Source organism: Chiloscyllium plagiosum, unplaced genomic scaffold (genome assembly GCF_037043375.1).
Source record: "Chiloscyllium plagiosum isolate Xiang-an unplaced genomic scaffold, Cpla_swu_hap1 HiC_scaffold_22, whole genome shotgun sequence".
NCBI classification, from domain to species: Eukaryota; Metazoa; Chordata; class Chondrichthyes; order Orectolobiformes; family Hemiscylliidae; genus Chiloscyllium; species Chiloscyllium plagiosum.
Genome location: NW_028270160.1, coordinates 67,391,513 through 67,414,671, shown reverse-complemented (window position 1 = coordinate 67,414,671; position 23,159 = coordinate 67,391,513). Strand labels below are relative to the sequence as shown.

The window sequence follows — 23,159 nt, the reverse complement described above, 5'->3', positions numbered from 1 at the left end:
AGAATAGGGAGGGTGGGAAAAGTGGAGGGGGTGTAGCACTGCTAATCAGGGAGGGCATCACAGCTACAGCAGTTACCATTGTCGAGGAGGAACTGCCGACTGAGTCAGTATGGGTGGAAATTAGGAACAGTAAGGGAGCAGTCACCTCATTAGAGGTTTACTACAGGCCCCCCAATAGCAGCAGGGAGGTTGAAGAAAGCATAGGTCGGCAGATTTTGGAAAAGTGTCAATATAGTAGGGCAGTTGTAATGGGTGACTTTAATTTTCCCAATATTGATTGGAACCTCCTTTGAGCAGATGGTTTGAAAGGAGCTGTTTTTGTAAGGTGTGTTCAGGAGGGTTTCCTAACTCAATACGTTAACAGGCCGACGAGGGGAGAGGCCATTTAGTATTTGGTGCTTGGCAGTGAGCCGGAGCAGGTGTCAGATCTTGGAATGGGAGAGCATTTTGGTGATAGTGACAACTGCCTCACATTCTACATAGCTACAGAGAAGGAAATAAGCAAGCACACTGGGAGGATATTAAATTGGGGAAAAGGAAACTATGATGCCATCAGGCGTGAGTTGGGAAGCATGGACTGGGAGCAATTGTTCCATGGAAAGGGCACTATAGACATGTGGAGACTGTTTAAGGAACAGTTGTTCCAAGTGTCCCTCTGAAACAGGCAAGAAGGGGTAAGAGAAATGAACCTTGGGTGACGAGAGTGGAGGAGCTTCTCGTCAAAAGAAAGAAGGCAGCTTACATTACATTTTGCTTGTTGTATTCTTTAGACCCAGTTTTTTTTTAAAAAGGTTACTTTCAGAGGGATGGCAGTGAAGGCAGTGCAATGTTCCTCTTGCAACATGTTTGAGGTGAGGGATGCCATGGTCATCCCAGCTGATTACACTTGCAGGAAGTGCACCCATCTCCAGCTCCTCCAAGACCGTGTTAGGGAACTGGAGCTGGAGTTGGATGAACTTAGGATCATTCAGGAGGCAGAGGGGGTCATAGATCGGAGCTTGAAGGAAGTAGTAACTCCAAAGATGGCAGATAGATGGGTGACAGTGAGGGGGACTGGGAGGAAGCAGCCAGTGCAGGGACCCCCTGCGGCCGTTCCCCTCAAGAACAAGTATACCGTTTTGGATACTTGTGGGGGGGACGACTTAGCAGGGGTAAGTAACGGGGCTCAGGCCTCTGGCACGGAACCTGTCCCCGTTACTCAGAAGGGAAGGGTGGAGAAGAGCAGAGCAATAGTAATTGGGGACTCGATAGTTCGGGGCACAGATAGGCGGTTTTGTGGGAACGAGAGAGACTCACGTTTGGTATGTTGCCTCCCAGGTGCAAGGGTACGTGATGTCTCTGATCGTGTTTTCCGGGTCCTTAATGGGGAGGGGGAGCAGCCCGAAGTTGTGGTCCACATTGGCACCAATGACATAGGTAGGAGGAGCGCTGAGGATGTTAGGCAGGCTTTCAGGGAGCTAGGTTGGAAGCTCAAAGTTAGAACGAACAGAGTTGTAACAGAGTGTAGGGAGGTTAGGAACATGGCATCAATTTCAAAGGAGGGTGCCTGTAAACAGGAAAGTGGCTTGAAGTGTGTATACTTCAATGCAAGAAGTATACGAAATAAGGTAGATGAACTTGCAGCATGGTTTGGTACCTGGGACTTCGATGTTGTGGCTATTACGGAGACATGGCTAGAACAGGGACAGGATTGGCTGTTGCAGGTTCCAGGGTTTAAATGTTTTAGTAGGGTCAGAGGTGGGGGTAAAAGAGGGGGAGGTGTGGCATTGCTTGTCAAAGATAGTATTACAGTGGTGGAAAGGACGATGGATGAAGACTCGCCATCTGAGGTAGTTTGGGCAGAGGTTAGGAATAGGAAAGGTGAGGTCACCCTGTTAGGAGTTTTTTACAGGCCTCCTAATAGTCCTAGAAACGTAGAAGAAAGGATTGCGAGGATGATTCAAGAGAAGAGTGAAAGTAATAGGGTGGTTGTTATGGAGGACTTTAACTTTCCTGATATTGATTGGGAAAGCTATAGCTCTAGTTCGTTAGATGGGTCAGTGTTTGTCCAATGTGTGCAGGAGGGTTTCCTGACACAATATGTAGATGGGCCAACAAGAGGTGAGGCCATACTGGATTTGGTTCTGGGTAAAGAACCAGGCCAGGTGTTAGAATTAGAGGTAGGTGAGCACTTTGGGGACAGTGACCACAATTCGGTGACTTTTACTCTAGTGATGGAGAGGGATAAGTGTGCACTGCAGGGCAAGAGTTATAGCTGGGGGCAGGGAAATTATGATGCGGTGAGGCATGACTTAGGATGTGTGGCTTGGAAAAGGAAGCTTCAAGGCAAGGGCGTAATTGATACGTGGAGCTTGTTCAAGGAGCAACTATTGAGTGTCCTTGATAAGTATGTACCTGTCAGGCAGGGAGGAAAGGGTCGTGTGAGGGAGCCGTGGTTTAATAAGGAATTGGAATCCCTTGTTAAATGGAAGAGGGCGGCCTATGTAAAGATGAGGCGTGAAGGTTCTATTGGGGCGATTGAGAGTTATAAGGTAGCCAGGAAGGACCTGAAGAGAGAGCTAAGAGCAGCAAGGAGGGGACATGAAAGGTCCTTAGTTGGTAGGATTAGGGAAAACCCTAAGGCTTTCTATAGGTATGTCAGGAATAAAAGAATGACTAGGGTAGGAATAGGTCCAGTCAAGGATAGTAGTGGAAAGTTGCGTGTGGAGGCTGAAGAGATTGGGGAGACACTGAATGAATACTTTTCGTCAGTATTCAATCAGGAACAGGACATTGTTGTCAATGTGAATACTGAGTCTCAATTAAGTAGAATGAATGGCTTTGAGGTATGTAGGGAAGAGGTGTTGGAAATTCTGCAAAGGGTGAAAATAGATAAGTCCCCTGGGCCTGATGGCATTTATCCTAGGATTCTCTGGGAAGCAAGGGAGGAGATTGCAGAGTCATTGGCCTTGATTTTTATGTCCTCGTTGTCTACAGGAGTAGTGCCGGAAGACTGGAGGCTAGCAAATGTGGTTCCCTTGTTCAAGAAGGGGAGTAGGGATAACCCTAGTAACTATAGGCCGGTGAGTCTCACTTCTGTTGTGGGCAAAGTCTTAGAGAGAATTGTAAGGGATAGGATTTATGAACATCTGGATAGGAATAATGTGATCAAGGATAGTCAGAATGGTTTTGTGAAGGGCAGGTCGTGCCTCACAAACCTTATTGAATTCTTTGAGAAGGTGACTAAGGAGGTGGACGAGGGGAAAGCGGTAGATGTTGTGTATATGGATTTTAGTAAGGCATTTGATAAAGTTCCCCATGGTAGACTACTGCAAGAAATACAGAGGTATGGCATTGAGGGTGAGTTGGAGGTTTGGATTAGGAGTTGGCTGGCTGGAAGAAGACAGAGGGTAGTAGTTGATGGCAAAGGTTCATCTTGGAGTGCCGTCACTAGCAGTGTTCTACAAGGATCTGTTTTGGGACCATTGCTGTTTGTCATGTTTATAAATGACCTGGAGGAGGGGTTAGAAGGTTGGGTGAGCAAGTTTGCGGATGATACGAAAGTCGGAGGAGTTGTAGACAGTGAGGAAGGATGTGGCAGGTTACTGCGGGATATAGATAAGCTGCAGAGCTGGGCAGAAAGGTGGCAAATGGAGTTCAATGTAGGTAAGTGTGAGGTGATTCACTTTGGTAAGAGTAACAAAAAGATGGGGTACTGGGCTAATGGTCGGATACTTGGTAGTGTGGATGAGCAGAGTGATCTTGGTGTCCATGTACACAGATCTTTGAAAGTTGCCACCCAGGTAAATAGTGCGGTGAAGAAGGCATATGGCGTACTGGCTTTTATTGGTAGAGGAATTGAGTTCCGGAGTACTGAGGTCATGTTGCAGTTGTATAAGACTCTGGTGCGGCTGCATCTGGAGTATTGTGTGCAGTTTTGGTAGCCATACTATAGGAAGGATGTGGAGGCACTGGAACGGGTGCAGAGGAGGTTTACCAGGATGTTGCCTGGTATGGTAGAAAGATCGTATGAGGAAAGGCTGAGGCACTTGGGGTTGTTTTCATTGGAGAAAAGAAGGTTTAGGGGTGACTTGATAGAGGTGTACAAGAGGATTAGGGGTTTAGATAGGGTCGACAGTGAGCTTTTTCCACTTATGGAGTCAGCTATTACAAGGGGGCATAGCTTTAAATTAAGGGGGGGTAGGTATAGGACAGATGTTAGGGGTAGGTTCTTTACTCAGCGAGTCGTGAGTTCATGGAATGCCCTGCCAGTAGCAGTGGTGGACTCTCCCTCATTATGGGCATTTAAGCGGGCATTGGATAGGCATATGGAGGATAGTGGGCTAGTGTAGTTTAGGTGGGCTTGGATCGGCGCAACATCGAGGGCCGAAGGGCCTGTACTGCGCTGTATTCTTCTATGTTCTATGTTCTATGTACATAAGGTGGAGGAAGCAAGGGACTTGCTCAGCTCTAGAGGATGACAGGCAGGCAAGGAAGGAGCTCAAAAATGGTCTGAGGAGAGCCAGGAGAGGACACGAAAAAGGCTTGGCAGGAATGATTAGGGAGAATCCAAAGGCATTTTACACGTATGTGAGGAATAAGAGAATGATCAAAGAAATAGTAGGGCCGATCAGGGATAGCATAGGGAAATTGTGTATAGAGTCTGAGGAGGTAGGGGAGCCCTAAATGAGTTTTTTTCCTTCTGTCTTTACTAAAGAAAAGGACCTTGTAGTAAATGAAACCATTGTGGAGCAGGTCAGCATGCTGGAACGGATAGAGATTGAGGAGCTGATGTGCTGAAAAATTTGGCAAACATTAAGTCGCCAGGGCCAGATCAGATTTGTCCTCAGCTGCTTTGGGAAACGAGAAATGTGATTGCTTCACCACTTGCAAAGATCTTTGCATCCTCGCTCTCCACCAGAGTCGTACCTGAGGACTGGAGGGAGGCAAATGTAATTCCTCTCTTCAAAAAAGGAAATAGGTAAATCCTCGGCAATTACAGACCAGTCAGTCTCACGTCTGTCGTCTGCAAGGTGTAAGAAAGAATTCTGAGGAATATGATTTATGACCATCTGGAAGAGCATGGCTTGATTAAATGCAGTCAGCATGGCTTTGTGAGGGGCAGGTCATGCCTCACAAACCTTATTGAGTTCTTTGTGGATGTTACTAGACAAGGTGATGAGGGTCGAGCGGTGGATGTGATGTATGTGGACTTCAGTAAGGCAGTTGATAAGATTCCCCATGATAGGCTCATTCAGAAGGTCAAGAGGAATGGGATACAGGGAAATTGAGCTGTGTGGATACAAAATTGGCTGTTCGAAAGAAACTGCGAGTGGTAGTGGAAGGAAAGTATTCTGCCTGGAAGTATTCTGTTCTTCGGCCTCTACTCTTTGTAAGTTTTATAAATGACTTGGATGAGGAGATTGAAGGATGGGTTAGCAAGTTTGCAGACGGCACAAACGTTGGAGGTGTCATTGACAGTATAGAGGACTGTTGTAGGCTGCAGCGTGACATTGACAGGATGTAGAGATGGGCTGAGAGGTGGTAGATGGTGTTCAACCTGGATAAATGCGAGGTGATGCATTTTAGAAGGTCGAACTTGAAAGTTGAGTACAGGATTAAAGGCAGGAGGAACAACGGGATCTTGGTGTGCAGGTACATAGATCCATTAAAATTGCCACCCAAGTGGACAGGATTGTTAAGAAAGCATATGGGGGATTGAGTTTAAGAGACGTGAGATCTTGTTGCATCTCTATAAAACTTTGGTTAGACTGCACTTGGAATACTGTATCCAGTTCAGGTCATCCTAATGTAGGAAAGATGTGTATGCTTTGGAGAGGGTTCAGAGGAGGTTTACCAGGATGCTGCCTGGAATGGAGGGCTTATCTTACTGAACTCGGACTTTTCCTTTGAAAAAGAAGGAAGAGAGGGAACCTAATTGAGGTGTACAAGATAATGAGAGACAATTGATAGTCAGAGACTTTTTCCCAGTGCAGAAATTGTTAACATGTTAACATTTAAACTGTTTCGCAGAAAGTATGGAGGGGATGTCAGAGGCGGGTTCTTTACACAGAGATTTGTGAGAGCATGGAATGCGCTGCCAACAGCAGTTGTGGAAGCCAGGTCATTGTGGATATTTAAGAGACCGCTGGACATGCATATGGTCACAGAAATTTGAGGGTGCATACATTAGGTTTACCTTACATGAGGATCAATGGTCGGCACAACATCGTGGGCTGAAGGACCTGTTCTGTGCTGTACTGTTCTATGTTCTATTATATGGTGGGAAGAGGTGTTATCCAGCTAGCTGTGGAAATCCGTGGTTTTGTAAAAAATGTCAGGGTCAAGTCGGTCGTCATTAATTGAGATTGAGGGGGGAGGGTTGTGTCAGAGTGTGTCCAGGTGAATTTAAGGTCGGGGTGGAATGTGTTGGTGAAGTTGATGAATTGCTCAAACTCCTCGTGGGGACATGAGGTGGGCCCCATGCATCAATAAATGTAATACTCGCCGTGACATCGAACACTTCTTCCGCCGCCTCAACCTCTGAGCTTACTTTACAATAAGGACTCCCGCCCTCGTTCCTCAGATCCCTTCACCCGCCTCCAACTCACTCTATCCACCTGGACACGCCATGCTGGCCTATTACCAACACTCGATCTCTTCATTTCCAACTGCTGCCGAGACATTAACCGCCAAAACTGTCTACCCTCCTCACCCACTCCAACCTTTCACCCTCTCAACGCGCAGCCCTCCACTCTCTCTGCTCAATTCCTAAACTCACCATCCAGCCAGCAGATAAACAGGGTACAGTGGTAGTTTGGCGCACTGACCTCTTCACCACTGAAGCCAGACGCCAACTCGAAGACACATCTACCTACTTCCCCCGGACCATGACATCACCCCCATCACCAAACTATTATCTCGCAGACCATACAAGACCTCATCACCTCGGGAGATCTCCCACGCACGGCTTCCATCATCATAGCCCGGGAACCCTGCACCACCCGATTCTACCTTCTTCCCAAGATCCACAAGCCTGACCACCCTGGTTTACCCATTGTCTCAGCATGCTCCTGCCATACTGAAGTCATGTCATCCTACCCCGACACTGTCTTATCTCCCCTAGTCCAGGAACTCCACACATACTTTCGAGATACAACCCACGCCCTCCACCTCCCACCTCATTTCCCGGGCCAGCAACGCCTCATCTGCATCATGGATATCCAATCCCTCTACTCCTCTATCTGCCATGACCAGGGCCTCCAAGCCCTCCGTTTCTTCCCCGCTCGGCGTCCCCAACAGTACCCTTCCACTGACACTCTCATTTGTTTGGCTGAACTGGTCCTCACCCTTAACAATTTCTCCTTCGAATACTCCCACTTCCTCCGGACCAAAGAGGTAGCCATGGGCGTCCGTATGGGCCCCAGCCATGCCTGTCTCTTTGTTGGCTATGTAGAACACTCTATCTTCCGTAGTTACACCGGCACCACACCCCACCTCTTCCTCCGCTCCATCAATGACTTCATCGGCGCCATCTTGTGCTCCCATGAGGAGGTTGAGCAATTCATCAACTTCATCAACGCATTCCACCCCAACCTCAAATTCACCAGGACCATCTCTGACATCTCCCTCCCCTTCCTGGGCCTCTCCATTTCCATTAATGACGACTGACTTGACAACTGACTTTTTTAAAAAGCGCAACGACTCCCACAGGTACCTGGATTACACCTCTTCCCACCATACCTCCTGCCAAACTTCCATCCCGTATTCCCAATTCCTCCGCCTCCACCACCTTTAGAGACCATAATTTCCCTTCCCAGGTGGTTAAAGATGCACTGCAATGTATCTCATCCACACCCCGCATCTCCGCCCTCGAACCCCACCCTTCTAACCATAAAAAGGACAGAACTTCCGGTGCACACCTTCCACCCTACCAACCGTCGAATAAACCGCATCATCCACTGATATTTCTTCTACCTCCAACCGGATTCCACCACCAGCGAAATATTTCCCTCTCCTCCCCTTTACACTTTCCACAAAGACTGTTCCCTCCGTGACCACCTGGTCAGGTCCACGCCCCACCCACCCCAAAAACCCACCCTCCCTTTCTGACACCTACGCCTGTCACTGCAGTAATTGCAAATCCTCCACCCACACCTCCTCCCTCACCTCCATCCAAGATGCCAAAAGAGCCTTCCATTCCCATCAAACTTTTACATGCACATCTACCAATATAATTTATTGTATCCTTTGCTCCTGCTGCGACCTCCTCTACATTGGGGCGACTGGACGCCTCCTCACAGAGCGCTTTAGGGAACATCTCCGGGATACTTGCACCAATGAACCACACCGCCCTGTGGCCCAACATTTCAACTACCCCTTCCCACTCTGCCGAGGGCATGTAGGACCTGGGCCTCCTTCACCGCCACTCCCTTACCAGGAAGAACACCTCATCTTCCTCCTTGGAACACTTCAACCCCAGGGCATCAATGTGGACTTCACCAGTTTCCAAATTTCCCCACCCCCACTTTAGACCGGTTCTAACATTCCAGCTCAGCACCATCCCCATGACCTGTCCTACCTGCCTATCATCCATTCCACCTATCCACTCCCGCTCCTCTCCGAACTATCATCTTCATCCCCACCCCAATTCACCCACTGTTCTCTTTCCTGCCTTCCCCCACAATCCTCTCTGACCTATCATTTCCATCCCCACCCCCATTCACCTATTGTTCTCTATGCTACTTTCTCCCCACTCCTGCCACCCTCTCATTTATCTCTCCACCCTGCAGTCTTCCTACCTCTATTCCTGATGAATGGCTTTTGCCCGAAACCTCGAATATGCCTGATCTCTGTACCTTTCCAGTACCACTCTAATCCATTGCCAGGGATTTCCCTATAACCCTTCTTGAAAAGAGGAACATCCACCCTCTTCCAATCCTCTGGTACGACTCCTGTGGCGAATGAGTTCGCAAATATCCTCGCCAGCGGCTCAGCAACCTCCTCTCTCGCTTCCTAGAGCAGCCTAGGATAAATCTTTTCTGGCCCTGGAGGCTTATCAATCTTAATGTTTTGTAAAATTTATAGCACATCAACTTCATCAATCCTGATCTGGTCAAGACTGCATCCCAGCTCCTCTAAGTTTTCATTTACAACAAGTTCCCTCTCCTTGGTAAAAACCGAAGCGAAAATCTCATTTAGGGATTCCTGATCAGCCCTACCTTCTCCATGATCATTCTCTTATTCCTCACATATAAGTAAAATGTCTTTGGGTTGTCCCTAATCCTTCTTGCCAAGCCTTTTTCATGCCCCCTCCTGGCTCTCCTTAGTCCAATTCTGAGCTCCTTTCTAGCTAGCCTGTAATCCTCTAAAGCTGTGCTCGATCCTTGCTTCCTCCACCTTACGTAAGCTGCTTCCATCCTTTTGACGAGAAGTTCCTCTGTTCTCGTCATCCAAGGTTCCTTAACTTTATCCTTTCGTCCCTGTCTCAGAGGAACAAATTTGTGCATCACTCGCAACAACAGCTCCTTAATAGTCTCCACATGTCTGCTATGCCCTTTCTGTGGAACAATTGCTCCCAGTCTGTACTTCTCAACTCCTGTCTGATAGCGTCATAATTTCCTTTTCCCCAATTAAATATCTTCCCTTGGTAACTGCTCCTTTCACTCTCCTCGGCTGTGTTAAATGTGAGGCAGTTATGATCACTTTCACCAAAGTGCTCTCCCACTGCGAGATCTGACACCTGTCCTGGCTCGTTGCAGAGCACCAAATCCAAAATCCAAATCCCCTCGTCGGTCTGTCCACATACTCAGTTAGGAAACCCTCCTGAACATACCTGATAAAAACGGCTTCATCCAAACTGAAGGAACAGTTTAAAATACTCAACAAAAGAAAATTTAATTGAACCAGATAAAACTTCAGCAAGAAATTTCTGCCCGTCTCTCACTCAGGACAAAATACTTTATGTTAGATTATGAGGCTGAGAAAATCACCAGAAGAATTAATAATTCTGAAGAGAGAGGATGTATTAGCAGAGTTAAAGCGATTGCAAATTGTCTCCTAGCAGGAGAAGGACAGTGGGCAGGGGGATCATTGTGAGGATTTAGTGAGATGATAGGAACAGGGAGCATTGAAGGTTCTGGAGGTGCTGAGCATGTCACAGAGAGTGGCCAGGACCTGAACGGTGTTACAAAGCCATTGCGAATTGCTGCACCTGGAGGTGTTTGCAGATGTAGGGAGGGACACAGATAGTTTTATTTATCCATTAATCCATGAGATGTAGTGTCACTGATTGGGCCAGTACTTTTTGTCCCACTCCTAATTGCGCAGAGGGCATCTCAGAGTCAGCCATGTTGCTGTGGGTCTCGAGTCACATGTAGACCAGACAAGGTTAGAATATCAGATGTCAATGCTTAACGGAGGTAAGTGAACCAGATGAGTTCTTCCTACTGATAGAAATGATTTTATGGTGGCCTCACCAAAGTCTTGTCCAGCTACAACTAGACATCCCAAACGATATTCACAATGCTCTGACCAATGAAGGCAAGCGGCCCAAACGCCTACTTTACCAGCGTGGCTACCTGTGACACTATTGTCAAAGAAATGTGTACCTGCACTCCGTGGTGTCTGACTGACAACGCTACCCATGTCCCGAATATTAACTGTAAAAGACCCGCTCTGGTTGGTCTTACCAAAATTTAACACCTCACATTTATTTACTTCAACTCCATTCTATTTCACAGCCCACTATTCCAATAATACTGTTAATCCTGTTGTAAAATAGATAACCTTCACTGCCCACTATATCACCAATTTCAGTGTCACCAAAAAAAACACGTACTTACCAGCAAACCAATACTCCCATTCAAACCATTTATCCAAATGAAAAACAATAGTGGACCGACTACACGGCTGGCCACATGCCTCCATCAGAAAAAAAACAAAATATCTCTCACCACCTCTGTCTCCTACCATCAAGGCAATTTCATATCCAGTTGACCAACTCTTCCTGGATGTCGTATCGTTTTACATTCTTCTCATCATATTACGCAGTCTACCATAGAACATAGAATAATACAGCACATGTCTTTCAGCCCTTGATTTCTGGCCAATGTTTTACCCTGCTCTAAGATTAAACCAGCCTACATACCCTTCATTTTATTATCTCTCAAATGCCTATCCATGTGTTATTACATTTACCTGATGTATCTGACTCTTCTATCACTGCTACCAGTGCATTCCATGCGCCCATCACTCTGTATAAAGAACCTACCTCTGAAAACTCTCCTTAACCTTCTCCAATCACCATAAAATTATGCGTCCTTGTGATAGCCATTTATACCATAGGAGAAAGGTCTCTGGCCATTCACTCCATCTATGCCACTCATCATCTAGTTCACCTCTATTCAGTTGTCACTCAGCCATCTTCACTCCAACGACAAAAGCCTTCGCTCCCACAATTGTCTTCATGAGACATGATCTGGAGTTCAGGCAGCATCCTGACAGGTCTCCTCTGTACCCTCTCTGGACAGTGAGGACTCAAGGATAATCATCAAAGACACAGCAATCTCTTCCCTCGCTTCCTGTAGTAACCTTGGAAATATCTCGTCTGGCCCACGGGAGTGAGGTAATATTACGTTTATCAAAATTTTCAGCACATCCTCCTCCTTAACATCAACCTCTTCATGTATATCAGCTTGTTTCAGACTGTCCTCTAAAATGACAATATCCCTCTTGGTAGTGAATACTGAAGCAAAATATTCATTCAGGACCTACGCTATCTCTTTCGACCCCAGGCACAAGTTCTTTCCACTATTCCTGATCGGCCCTACCTTCACTCTGGCCATCCTCACATAAGTGTGGAACGCCTTACGTTTTTCCTTTATCCTATGCACTAAAGCTTTTTCATGCCCTAATCTAGCTCTTCTAAACCCATTCTTCAGTTCCTTAATGGCTACCTTCATAGAATCCATATAATGTGGAATCAGGGCATTTGGCCCAACAAGTCCACACTAACACTCTGAAGAGAAATCCAAACCAGACCCATTCCCCGAACAGAGTCTAGATTAGAGTGGTGCTGGAAAAGCACAGCAGGTCAGGGAGTATCCGAGGAGCAGGAAAATAGACGTTTCAGGCAAAACCCCTTCATCAGGAATAGAGGCAGGAAGCCTCCAGAGTGGAGAGATAAATGCAGGTGGGGGGTGGAGCTGCGGGAGAAGGTTGCCAAGAGAAAAATAGGTGAATGGGGTGTGGATAGAGGTGTCATTTACTGTATCCCGGCCGATCCCGGGAATGGAAGATTTTCTAATGAGCAGTGGTGGAGTAGATGGAGTTCAAGTGACTTTCAGTAGAGAAGAACTAGAGAGAAATTTAATGAGATATTCTGAGGGGGAGATTGACAGGGTAGGTGCTGTGAAGTTAGGAATAGGCCCACCAGAGCTGGGCTGAGCATAATGGCAGTATAAACTAATATCATCTGTCTGCATATGGTCCAATCCCTCTATTCTCTGCCTGTTCATGTTTCTGTATAAATAACTCTTCAAAACTTTGCTCACGTTTCTGATTCCATCCGCTCAGTGTATAAAAAAAGATTTGCATCACACACCTCGTTTAAAGTTTATCTTTCTTATCTTAAAACTGTGCACTCTAGTATTTGAGCTTTGCTCATTGGAAAATAAATTCTGACGATCCACATTATATATGCCTCTCCTAATTTATATTCATGTACCTGGTCGCCTGTCAGCATCTGGCACTCTCGCAAAGCAATCCAACTTTATCCCTTTTGCCATTATACCTAACACACACGTAAAACACTGATAAAGTTCTGACTAACCTCTATGTCACCCTTTCCAAATCCTCTTCATCCTTCCCATTGTGTGGCGATGAGAATTGCACACAGTACTTCCAAATGTGGCCAATAAAAGTTTCATACAATTTCAACATCACATGCAAACGTCGATACTCAATGTTGTGGTTTATGAATGTAAGTGATCCGTTTGCTTTCTTTCCCATCTTATCCATTTCTGTTGCCTTTTTCAGGGAGTTACGGCTTTGCACGAAGATTTTTGTGAATATCAATGTCCCTCACCATCCTAACTTTCTTCTTGCATTTGACATCCTAAAGTCTGTCATCTCTCACGTGTCCAGATGAAACTCCATTTGCCATTTCTCCCTCCATCTTTCTCGCTGAACCACATCTTGCTACAACCATTAATATCCTTCCTCATTATCCCCAACTCCACCAATTTACTTGTCGTCGTCAAAACTTATCTTTGCCACTTCATTTGGATTCCCTTGAGTGAGAATCTGTAACCAAGTGATATAAAATCACAGGAAGGGCTCGCCCATTCAAGATGGAGAGGACGAGGAATGTCTTGACTCAAAGGGTAGTGAATCAGTGGGAATTCCTGACTGCAAAGGGCTGTCGAGGCATTGTCATTAATTATATTTACAGCAGAGAAGATCAGATTTTAGTTAATCCAGGAAACAAGTGATTTGTGGAAAAGGCGGGAAAGAAGAGTTGGGGATTACTGGATTAGCCATGATCTCATTGAAGGGCAGAGCATACTCAGTGTGCCAAATGGCCTAACTATCTTCTTACAACTCATGGTTTTAACTCAAACTCAGTTTATGCTGTATAACATTATGGGTCTCTGCTTAGAAAACTCATGTAAAACGAGATTTTTAGACATTTGTTATTATACAACATTTGATCTGAAGGTCCTGTACTGCGCTATAACATTTTATGTTCTACGTTCTATTCCGGTGGAGGGTCCTTGACATGCTATTACAGAAACCATCTCGTATACAATCCAGGATTCCAGCCATTGCAGGACTGATACTCATTAATTATCCAGTCGGAATAGAGATGACTGTCACACACAGTTACTGTACTGCCCTTGCTGCAAGTGCATTCAATGTCCTGATTGTAACCATATTTACATTACAATTACTGTTTGTTCCTATAAAAGTATTCCTACTAATAATTGCTACTGCTTGCTTATACTCAGCTGAACCCAAATAGACTGCAAAGGTTAATCTTCGGATCCACGTGGCTGTCTCAATAATGCATTAAACTCATCCAACTTTCCCATCCTAAACTCATTGTAATTTCTGGATAATAACGGTCAGAAAGCAGAATTGCAAGGACTGTTTAAGTCCTCTTTACTGCATAACATTGTTAGACACTGCATTCGACAGGGAAATATTGGAATTTGTAACAAAGGCGCTGGGAGAATTGTGAGGGGATTTAATGTTCCTGTCTCATCATCTCATTTACGTTGGGTCACAGACGAGGTTGACACATCCCACTCTGAGGGTGAGTCTGTAGGTGGCAGGACAGACCCATGTGGGTTCCACAGACTCTGTTACACTTGGGATAAAAGGTGGCCGTTGGAAGGGGTGGATGGGGCATTGGGATTGTAGCGCGCTCCTTGTACTGTTTTCTCTTGGATTCCACATTTTCCCCACAGCAAGTCCCGTTGCGCTTGACACCTTCCGAATGCCCACCCTCCACTTTAGATGGTCTTGGTCCAGCAATTCCCAGGAGTCGGTGGGAATGCTGTGCTTTGCCAGTGAAATCTTGGAGGTATCTCTGAAGCATCTCCTCTAACCATCGCTTGCCATTTCAGAGCTGGAAGTAGAGTGCCAGCTTGGGCAGTCTCGTATCGGTAATGGAGATGACGTGTCCAGCCCATCACAGGTGATCAGGTGGGGTTAGTGCCACAATGCTGGGGATGTTGGCCTGGTGGAGGAGCTGGTGTCTCTGTGCCTGTCTTCCTAGCGGATTCACAGAATCTTGCATAGGCAGCATTGTTGGGACTGCTCCAGCACCTTGCATTTCCTGCTGCAGACAGTTCATGTCCCAGAACCATACAGGGGAGTGGAAACTACCACGGGTTGGTGTTGGATCTCATGCTGTTGCAATTGAACACGCTTACACTCAGATAACAGAAGGCTTTGCTAGCACACTGGAGGAATTGCTGGATCACTTCCTCAATATCTGCTTTGGTCGACAGAACACTTCCGAAGGATTGGAAGGTCCAAGGTCTCCCCGTGAACCTTGATTATCGGGGATACTCTCTGTAATGTCAGGCCTGGTTGGTGGAGGGCTTTCATCTCGTGGATGTTCAGGGTGAGACTCGTGTTCTTCTATGTCCCTGTAAATGTGCTGACAGTGATCTGGAGTATGTCCTCTGATATTGTGCACACACAGACACCATCTGCATACTAGAGCTCAATGACACTGAGTTGGGGTGAGTTTGGTTTGGGTTTGCTGGAGCTGAAGGTTGATTATTTTCCATCTGGCTCTGTAGGTTAGGCTCTTTCCAGCTGGCAGCTTGTTGTGGTGAGGTGAATCAGTGCAGCGAGGTAGGTCAGCAACAGTGTTAGAGCAAGAAAACAACCCTGCTTTCAGCAGTCCAAATGGGGAATTCCTCACTGGGGGAGCCATTTATTATTCCCATGATTTCCATGTCATCGTGGAACAGTCGAAGGATGGGAAAGAGCCTTATGGTGTAGCCAAAGCAGAGAAGGACGATTCATAGTGTTTCTTTGGTGACGGGGTGAAAGGACTTTTTAAGGGCGAAGGCGGCCATGTACATGGGCAGGCTCTCTTCACTGTATTTCTCCTGCAGCTGTCACATGGTAAAAATCATTAATGTTCTGCCCCTCTGTGGCTGGAAGCCAAGTGCGATTCCGGAGGAGTTGCTCAATCTCATGGACGAGATGGGTGAACAGGATCTTGGCGATGAATTTTCCAATGGTCGACAGCAGTGAGATTCCTCTGAACTTACCACAGTTGAACATGTTCCTTTTCTTGAAAATGTTCACGATTGTAACATCTCAGAGTTCTCCTGGGATGTTCTCCCCCTTCCAGGTCAGGCAGTCAGGAGAGTTTCACTGGGAGCTCTGTGCCTCTGCACTTCAATACCTGCTCCAGCAGCTAGTTGTTCTTGAGTTGGCAGACGGCCTTCTCTACTTTGTGTGGGGCTGGGGCATTGCTGAGCCATGGTGTGTAGCGTGCTGTGGAATTAGTCAAGGCCGCTCGTATCGATCACAGTGAGGGAGTCTCTGAAGTGCATTCCCCAGCATTGTTTGATGGCTTATTTGTCTACATAAGAGTGACTCTCTCCTTAGCGAGCAGTGGCCTTGTTTGTTTGGGTGATAAGATGGAATTCAAATGGATCATGAAGTTTTATACTAACCACTCCAAGCACACTTCACAATCTAAAATTAGAAAAAAAAAGCAAATTATATGTGTATCAGAGGAGTGCTACCCAAGGATAACAGGGCAAACATACTGAAATGCATGGCTATAAACTAACAGCAAAAGATATTCAACAAAAAGACATTTCATTGACACAGACAAAACTTTAGCAAGAAAGGTCATTCAGTGGCTCACACAGTCCTTTATGATCATGTTAAAAGAGGGATCAAAGACAATCAATAAACACTCACAATTCTGAAGACTGCTTTTTTTTAAGAAACTGATCAATGGCTGCCAAAATGTTGAAGCATATGCTAAGAGTCGAGCAAGGATTCTCCATTTAAGAAAAGTAGTAAGGAAAAGCCAGGGTGTTATAGACCCGTAATCCTGACATTGGTGTATCGGTGGTGGCCAAGCTTTTGGAGGGAATCCTGAGGAACATGATTTACATGCATTTGGAAGGGCAAATGCTGATTAGCGATAGTCAGCATGACCTTGTGCATGGGAAATCATGTATCATGAATTTGAGTGAGTTTTTGAAGAAGTAACAAAAATTATTTATTAGGGTAGGGCAGTAGACGTGATCTATATGGACTTCAGTAAGGCGGTTGATAATGTCCCTCATGGCAGACTGATCAGCAAGGTTAGATCTCATGGAATACAGGAAGAACTAACAATTTGAATACATAACTAGGTCGAAGTTAGAGGACAGAAACATATGGTGGAGGGTTGCTTTACAGACTGGAGATCTGTGACCAGTGGTGTCCCAAAAGGATCAGTGCTGTTTCCTCTACGTTTTGTCATTTGCATAACTTATTTGGGTGTGAATATGGGAGTTAGAAATAGTAAGTTTGCAGGTGACACCAACAGAGAAGAAACTTACTTCAGAGCAAAAAGGGATCTTGGTCAAACAGGCCAATGAGGATATGTGCGAGGTGCTTCATTTTGGAAAAGCGAATTCGAGCATGACTTATATGCTTTATATTAAGGTCCTGGGGAATGTTGCTGAACAAACAGACCTTGGAATGTAGGTTCCTAATTTATTGAGAGGAGAGTCTTATTTAGATGGGTTAGTGAAGAAGGCATTTGGTATGCATTTCTTTATTGGTCAGAGCATTGAGTATAGGAGTTATGAGGTCATGTTGAGCTGTACAGGACATTGATTCGCCCATTTTTTGAATAAAGTGTTCAATTCTGATCTCCTTTCTATCGGAATGATGTTCTTAAATATGAAAGGCTCGGAAAAGATTTACAAGAATGTTGCCAGGGTTGGAGGATTTGAGCTGTAGGGAAACTCTAAATATGGTGTTTTCCCTGGAGGGTTGGAGGCTGCGGGATGACAGAATAGTGGTTTATAACATCATGCTGGAAATGGACGAGTTCTTTTTCTGGGGTGGGTGAGTTGAGAACTAGAGGAAATAGATTTAGGGTGGGGGAAAAATATAAAAGACATCCAAGGGGTAACTTTGTCATCAAAGGGTGATGTGTTTATGGAATGAGCTGCCAGAAGAAGTAATAGATGCTGGTAAAATTGCAGCATGTAAAAGGCATCTGGATGGATATATGGATACAAAGGTTTTGGAGGGATATGGGTGCGGTGCTGGCAAATAGGACTGGATTATGTTGGGATATCTGGTCAGCATGGACAAGTTGGATCACAAACATCTCTATCTATGTGACATCCTTCAGCCTCACAATCCTTTGGATCTCTGGAAACTCCTCCTGCCTCACAATACTTCTGCCGCCTTCAGTCTCATATTCTCCCATCTGCATACTGTTGTCCAGAGTCATAACCTTGCAATTCTCTAATTTCCTCCAACGTCCCAAAACTATGAGATATATGCTTTCATCTCATAACAACCATAAGTGAATGCCCACTTTTTATTTTGCGACTTGATGGTGGCACTTTTAGCTTCCTCGACCCCGAGCTCCAGAATCTGCTTCTGAACAGCTCCATCTCTACCTCACTGTTACCTCACTTTAACTTAGACGAAGAAGGACATCACCATGGTCATTCCTACGCCACCATTTCTCCCTTTCAAACAATCACTAAACTGTAAATAGTCCATCGTTCGCAGCAAACTGTCCAGACTTCAGGTCAACATCGACAACAACACCACACAACCCTGTCACAGCAACCTCTGTAAGTCATGTCAGATCATCGACGTTGACACTAACATTGCTCGTGGGAATACCACTCACCATGTGCACAGCAGATACTCACGTGGCTCGGCCAACATGTCTATCTCATATGCTGCAGGCAAGGATGCCAGATTATGGTACATTGGCGAGACCATGCAGGCACTACAACAATGGATGAATGGACGGAGTACAACATTCGCCAGACAGAGATGTTCCCTCCCAAATGGACGACACTCCAGTGGTCAGGGATATTCAGCCACCGATCATCATGTAAGCGTCCTCCAAGGTGGGCTTTGAGATATACAACAATGCAGAATCACTGAGCAAAACATGACCACTTTGGCCTGAATGCTCATCTTTTTACATATAAACAAAATAGCTTCTCAACACCCTATATATCTCTGTACCAAACAAGTCTGATCAGAGCCGAGTGTGTCTTATTACTCCTCTCAAAAGAAATAAGGACACAGTAACTTTGAGAAAAGCAACAGCTTTTGGAAAAAATAATGACCAGCTTTATTGCATCTCCCCACTTTGGAAAATGAACCATCAATACCAAAATATGGCTTCATTTTTAACCCTTCAAAAACCCAGTTTTTAATCTAAACATACATGTACGCTATACTAACCACAAACATGTGAAAATGCACAACCACATGCAAATTCAGTCCGCAGCACTCCTGCCAATTTCATTGCCATGACCTGCCACATGCACAATTGCCAAACTGAATGGTTGCAACAACAACCTCTATCAAAACAATCTGACATTTTCCAACAAATGTCAATAGGTCATTATCAGTGGATACGATTGTTTTAGATGCATTGCTGGCAACATAAACTCTGAAATGTTGTAAGGCCATCACCAACCTTAAAGACTCCCTCTCCACCGTTGAATATTTCTGTTGTTGAACATGCAGCATCCCGGAAAAATAACCGATGAGTCCTTATCATCCACCTGCAGGAGCACTGCACCAACAACCGCATCACTGGTATTGATAACTACCTTGAAAGGCTTTGTGCAATCAGGTGTGGCTAATACTGCGGCATCGGTTAACTCAGGTTTTAGGCTGTCAAGTGCCTTTTGACGGTCTGCTGTCCACTAAAAGATCCTGACCTTTGTTAAACAATTCATTGAGTGGCGTAGCCACACTGCTCAAGTTCAGCACAAACCTTCGATAAAATCCATTCAGAACCAGAAAACGTATTACTGGTTGTTTAGTCAATGGTGTGGGAAAATCACCAATTATTTTCATTTCTGTATCCGGTGGAGCCATTTGTCCATGTCCAAGGATATGGCCCAAGAAGGTGACTTGGACATTGGCAAATACAATTTTAGCTATGTTTGCTATCAAGCCTGCCTTATATAGTCGATCAAAGAAGTCTGATAAATGCTGTGGATGTTCCATACATGAGTGACTAAAAATCATTAGGTCATCCATATACACCACACAGTCAGGTCATCCGGCAAAGACCTTCTTCGTCAGTCTCTGAGAAGTGACTGGCGCATTTTTCGTACCAAGTGGAATGACTTTGAACTGATATAGGGTGGAGTGGTGCTGGAAAAGCACAGCAGGTCAGGCAGCATCCGAGTAGCAGGGTAATCGACATTTCAGTCAAAAGCCCTTGAACTGAAATCGTCCATTTGGCGTTACAAAGGTCAAAATTGCTTTTGCTCTCTCAGACAGATGTACTTGCCAGTAGCCCCTCTGCAAGTGGGCAGCATGCCGGCTCAGTGGTTAGCATCTCTGCCTCACGGTAACAGCATCCCAGGTTCGATTCCCCCTTGAGCGACTGTCTGTGTGGAGTTTGCACATTCTTCCCTTGTTTGTGCGGGTTTCCTCCGGTTGCTCTGGTTCCCTCCTACCATCCAAAGATGTGCAGGTCAGGTGAATTGCCCGTGGTGCTCAGTGCATTACTCAGAGGGAAGTGTGTTTGGGTTGGTTACTCTTTGGAGGGTTGGTGTCGGCAGGTTGGGCCGAAGGGCCTGTTTCCGCACTATAGGGAATCTAGTCAAGTCTAAATGTAAGTTGCTTGTCCCACTTTTTCGACACTGTCCTCCAACTGTGGAATTAGATATACATCAGTTTATGCAACGACGTTGAATTTGAGATAGTCCACACGTGACCGTTCGGTACTATCTGGCTTTGGCACCGTGACTGTAGGTGAGTTCTACTCACTGTAACCCACTTCCATCATGTACTGGACCATGTGCTCTATCTCCTTCTGAAATTGTGCCCCATTTAGAATGTTATGCCAATAAGGATTCTGCTTAATCTGAAAAGCATCTCCTGTCTGCACATCTTGCACAATTAGATTTGTACTTCCCAATTTATTTTCCCATATCTCCCCATGTGATAGCAATAACTCTTTCAGGTCATTTCGATTTTCCTTTGGAAGGCAACTCAATAAATTATCTCAATTTTTGACAATCTTTCCATTATCCAGTTTAATTTGAGGATGTCTCATCCGGAATCCTCTGAACGTGTTTCTTCCTTCTGTGCAGTGATCATTAATACCTTCTCCTATTGCTTTCCTTTCCTATCAAGATACCTTTTGAGTTGATTCACCTGAAACACTCTGTGACATTTCATCCTCTCAGGAGTCCTATTCAAGTAGTTCACCTCACTCAATTTCCTCTCGATTTCATAAGGTCCACTAAACTTTGCTTTTAACGATTCACCTGTTACTGGAAGTAACACCAGTACCTTATCCCTAATTGCAAAATTGTGAATTTGTGATTTCCGTTTCCTCTTTCATTGCATGCTGCGATACTTTTAAATGTTGTCTAAGTAACTCTCCAGCTCTATGTAATAAGTCTCCAAAATTTGGCACATCGTCCAAATGGATGGTATCTGGATTCTGACCTATTATTTTCTCTTTAATCAATTTTAATGGTCCTCTTACTTCATGCCCCAGCATTAATTCAAATGGACTGAACATGTTTGATTCATTCAGTGCATCTCTGATCGCAACAAAATACAAACAGAATTCCCTTACCCCAATCATCTGCATAATTATGACAATAAGTCCTCAACATAATGTTTGATGCCATCTCTGTAGTGCTTCCTGCGAGTCTGGATAGTACGTAGTAGATTTGAATTGCTTTATTCTCAAGTTATCCATAACCTTGTCGAATGCATTGCGTGTGAAGTTTGATCCTTGATCTGACTGGATTGCTATTGTTACTCCGTATCGAGTAAAAACATTAAGTAATTCTTCTACAAACCTTTAAGCTGTGATGTTGTGTAATGGGATACCCGCTGGAAATCGAATTAACACATCCATTATTGTTATTAAATATTGTTCCCACTTTTTGTTTGAGGTAGGGGACTTATACAATCAATCAAGACTCTTGGGAAAGGTTCCTCAAATACTGGAATAGGTATTAAAGTTATAGGTTTTATTACTGCCTCTAGTTTTCCGATTAGCTACATGAATGATACATCTGGCAGAATTCAACTACATCTTTGTGTACTCCAGGCCAGTAAAAAAAGATCTCTCTGTTTTTTGGCCTGTGTTTTCCTCACCCATAAATGACCTCCAGGTTCTGGCTCATGCGCCACTGGGAGCAATTTCCTTCTATAGAGGACTGCCAAAACATTTTAATGAATCTTTGCCCGTGTCTCATCTGCTTGAATGTATTAAGGTCTCAGTTTCCTCACTAAGACAAAATTGTTAAGCAATAACACTAAGGGATGCTTTCACTTTCTTTCTCTGTAAATGCCTTTGATATAATTATTTCACATTCTCTTTTTTCTGCTGTAATTCAATCAGCTTAGCCGAGCTAACAATGATTGCATGCTTACCTATTTGATACTGCTCTGTGCTACTTATCTGATCAAACAAGTTCTCGCATAACGCTCTGTTAGCTTCCTTATCTGTGTCGTTTGATCCGTCCTGCTTCAACCTGTGCCTCTGTGACCTTGTTATCACACAGTCAGGGAAAATTCCTATAAAAAACACATTCTTCATGTCTTCAGTTGCCTTCGTCCACATTTTAAACGAGACTAGGAAGCATAAGCATTTGGTGAGAGATTGTCTAGTACTCCTAATACAAATTCTACACTCCTTCTCTGGACTCTCTAGCCTCACTTTACACAACTGAGGACTTTTTGTCTCACATGAATTCCTGTTACTATTACCTTTTCTAGCAATAGTCTCTGAGGAGTATTTATCTCCTCATCCTTCAGCATTATAGACTGAAAGGATCCTGTGTCCCTTAATGTTGTAACCTTCTTACTTACTGCTCCTGGCCTATGTGAATAAACTTTACACTTGCATGTATATTTTTTAAGCAGATCTGACATTTCCTCCTTAATCAACCTCTGATTGTCGTGTGCACGCTGAGGCAGTAGTCTAATTTCCTTTGTGCTTTTTGTTACATATCCAACAGATGTTCCTACCTCTGGCTTTCTCCTTGCCCACCAACACCGTGATTTCGAGTGGCCCGCTTTATTATAATTGAAACTTCGGAGATTTATAACTTCTTTGTCCCTTCAAGTTTCTTTTCTGTTGTGTGGTAAGTTATCCTTATGATTTTCAGCGAGCTATATCTTTCCCTTTCCATGTGAGCATTTCTCTTTCCTGCAATTTATATTCTGAAATTGATTATGGAAGCCAAACAGAGTTTTATGACCCACCGCATAATCATCAGCTACTTCAGCTGCTAAACTTGTTGTTTTAACTCTCTGCTCTTCTACATGAGTTGGCACTAATTCAAGCAGTGAATTTTTGAATTCCTCTCAGAGGATATCATAGCTCGAGTTTTAAAATTCTGAACCATCTGTTGAAAGTATTCTGTTTGACCCTTTCAAACTCAATGTAGATTTGA

The 23,159-nt window shown here is 44.7% G+C and overlaps 1 protein-coding gene across 4 annotated transcripts in view; it reads left to right on the top strand.

The window, feature by feature from the left end:
* Positions 1-23,159, top strand: part of LOC122544099 (putative G protein-coupled receptor 139) — a 97,637-nt gene that overhangs the window by 48,794 nt on the left and 25,684 nt on the right. Inside the window, exon 2 of one of the 4 annotated variants that reach the window (XM_043683125.2) lies at positions 22,722-22,847. The exons of the other annotated variants lie outside the window; for them this stretch is intronic. The gene's annotated coding sequence lies outside the window, so the exon portion shown is untranslated. The remainder of the gene's footprint in view (positions 1-22,721; positions 22,848-23,159) is intronic. 4 annotated transcript variants of the gene reach the window in all.